Source organism: Lolium perenne, chromosome 5 (genome assembly GCF_019359855.2).
Source record: "Lolium perenne isolate Kyuss_39 chromosome 5, Kyuss_2.0, whole genome shotgun sequence".
NCBI lineage: Eukaryota > Viridiplantae > Streptophyta > Magnoliopsida > Poales > Poaceae > Lolium > Lolium perenne.
Window position 1 is genome coordinate 136,156,112 of NC_067248.2, and position 3,408 is coordinate 136,159,519.

The 3,408-nt window shown below is 41.0% G+C and overlaps 1 long non-coding RNA gene across 1 annotated transcript; it reads left to right on the forward strand.

Annotated features, from left to right (window-relative positions):
- Nucleotides 1–270: 270 nt before the first annotated feature.
- On the forward strand, nt 271–1,444 carry LOC139831297 (uncharacterized). Its single transcript, XR_011745995.1, has 3 exons — nt 271–404; nt 506–707; nt 1,378–1,444. It is a non-coding gene; the product is annotated as an uncharacterized lncRNA (long non-coding RNA).
- The last annotated feature ends 1,964 nt before the right edge of the window (nt 1,445–3,408 follow it).

Genomic DNA, 3,408 nt, shown 5'->3' on the forward strand with positions numbered 1-3,408 from the left:
TACTCAATCGAGTTAGCCTGGCCAGGCCCGCACGCGCGCACGCCGCGATGTCAAGCAACGAGTAGCAGCGCAGCAGTGCGTTTCCTGCACGTTTCTTTTTCTTCTTATTTCTCGTTTCTTTTTCTTCTTATTTCTAACGCGGGACCCACTGCCATATCATCATCTTCTTCAAAGCTGGATACGAACCGGAAGAGTCGCACGACGCTGCGTCTTTCAGTTTCTGTGCGTTTACTCTCCAATTGATTTCCGGCCATTTAAGCCACCATTTGACGCACCGTTTCTTTCTATTTAAGCTTCACATCCTCCTCTTCATTTCCCCCAAACGGCACATCCCGAGAGCCCCCAGGCTGCTCGAATTTTCGCTCGCAAGTCCGCTGTACCATCACACTAAATCGTCGATTCCGGTGAGCACAGTCCATCTTTTGACCTCTAGTTTTCGCCAAACCCTTTCTTTCTTCATTCCGTATCTCTCAGATTTTGATTCGCAATTTTTGGTGCACCACAGCGACGGCGCCATCTTCGACTGTGAGCACGTAGGCGAGAGGTTTTTCCGGCGAGCAATTTCCGGCGAACTACTGCACCTCGACGCCGCGACTTTGTTATCGAGTTTCCCTTGTCAAGCTGAGCTTCACCGTCTTCCCCGCCATCGCCAAGGAGCACCGGAACGTCAACGCCGGCGACATCAGACAATACTGCTGTGCGTTCCCGTACGTGAGCTGCCTTGTTCTTTTTTTTTTATCTATTCCTTATTTCCAGTGAACCACATGATCTAGATTCAAGGGCCAAAATCTGATCACTTAAACGAAGGGGTATCCTCCAATAGGAACATGCCACTTGGCATAGCTGTTTATATTTTCGAATTTTTTTGACATAGAAACATAGAAACTTGTAAAAATCATATCTTTAGTTTCGTTTATCCAAATTTAGCAAACTTCGTGTCCTTGGATTCATAAAAACGTGTAGAATACAGTAGACACATAATATTGCACTTTTGCATCATATTTTTACACAGTTTTTGCAGAAACTCAAATAGAGTATTTTGGCTATATAAATAGTTCTACAAATTATTTTGAAGTAATTCCTTTTGCTATTAACAGAGAATTGAACCCTCTGTACAGTAGCATTGAAAATAAAAATGTGACCTATACATTTTCCTTGTAGTATTTGGTTAGTGTTGTAGGTCTTTTCTAATGATAGGAAATGTTTTTAATTATTAAATTCAACACTAAAATTTTGCCATGGCATCATGCATATAGTTGAAAACTAGAGAACATGTTAAGTGTGTTGTTCAAGTTTAAGCCACATATTGCATCCATATTCCATTTGTGATTGTCTATATGTTGTTATGTGTTTATGGAGTGAAAATTTTATTTGTAGATTGTGATTATGCTGATTGCAACGAGTGTTTCTGCGAAGAGTGTACCAACTCCTCATCTCACCAAGGCAAGTGACACTTTGATCCAAAAATTCCTAGAGTTTTATTATTGTGTAGGAAAATTATGCTATGCAAATCCAGTTAGGATAGCCACATGTTATCTTGTAGAAACCAACAAAGGAGTTGTTTGCTTGGATATGCTTATAGACGGGAAATGGGTATGATGATAAGATATTTGATGATGATGATGAGGAATGGGTCTTAGTTAGTAAATTAGTACATGAAATGTGAACCGTCTTGGATAAATCACGGTTGGTTTTGGTCCTCGAAGTGTCGACTTTGAAGGAAATAGACCAACATTATAACTTTAATGATCTAGATGGTTCACCGTTGATGGAGCGGTGTTACCACTTTTAATGACTCATGGTTCACTGTTGATGGAGCAGTGTTACCTATTTGAATGACTCATGGTTCACCGTTGATGGAGCGGTGTTACCACTTTTAATGACTCATGGTTCACTGTTGATGGAGCAGTGTTACCTATTTGAATGACTCATGGTTCACCGTTGATGGAGCGGTGTTACCACTTTTAAAGACTCATGGTTCACTGTTGATGGAGCAGTGTTACCTATTTGAATGACTCATGGTTCACCGTTGATGGAGCGGTGTTACCACTTTTAAAGACCCATGGTCCACTGTTGATGGAGCAGTGTTACCTATTTGAATGACTCATGGTTCACCGTTGATGGAGCGGTGTTACCACTTTTAATGACCCATGGTTCACTGTTGATGGAGCAGTGTTACCTATTTGAATGCCTCATGGTTCACCGTTGATGGAGCGGTGTTACCACTTTAAGTGATTCATGGTTTACCGTTGTTGGAGCGGTGTTCCCACTTTAAATGACCCATGGTTCACTGTTGATGGAGCAGTGTTACCTGTTTGAATGACGCATGGTTCACCGGTGGTGGAGTGGTGTTACCACTTTTAGCGACCCATGGTTGAATTACCTATTTACATGATCCTTGGTTCATTGTTGTAGGAGCAGTGTTACCACTTTAGTTGTCACTTGACTCATTGGGAATTTATCAGCTTTAGTGTCCCCTTGCCAATACAATTCAAATGTATTGACCATTCGTGGCTGCAACGTATCATGTTGCAGGTTTTCCAGACGATGTGTAAGAAAACGTTAGGGGTTATGAGTCTATCCTCAACGTGCTCGCCTGTGGCACATGAAGACGAAGGACTCCATGCTGTCTAAGTTTGTTCGTTGTAAAACTCTGATGATAGCTAGCCTTGTGCTATGCAATTTTGTAAATCGTTATGTAAATTCTGGATCATACGATGTAATAAAGACCTTTGTTTCGTGATATTACATCTTGTACTGTGTGTGCTAGCGATTGATCCAGGGACTAGCACAGATACGCACAGAGATCGGCACCCTACCGGGTGAGGTCTCTACAGATGGTATCAGAGCATTGTGTTGACCATAGGTTCGTGACCCTAGGTTTGGATTAGAAATAGGAAGAACCTAGGATGAACTTTTATTTCTAATCCTATTTCAATTAACAAGATGTTTGGATTTTGAACCTCTTGTATTCTCATCTACCCCATCTTCAAAATTGGTTTCCTTTCGCCGTAGATGACCTACCTTATAAAACCATCAAGGAAGTAGAGAGGGTTACCTTGTACCTGAAGTGAGGGATTAACGCTTCATGTGATATTTTTGACTCAACAAGAAGGGTTAAATGGAAGAGAAACGAACGACTTGAATAAAGACTTCGATGCATACTGCACAACACACGAAGATACACTGATGGAGTAGAATAGAAACTTGAAACATCCAAAACAGAAATAGACCGGACCGCCATTAATTTTCTTTTATTGAACCGACGATATCGTAAGAAAGTAATGATCTTACCAAATTGAGGTATGACCATACTAGTTTGGTTGTGTTTGTGTTATGTTGATTTATGCTTGTTAGACTTTGTTTGTAAGATGAATTGCCTTGATTTGTTGGGTCAGGGTAGGAATA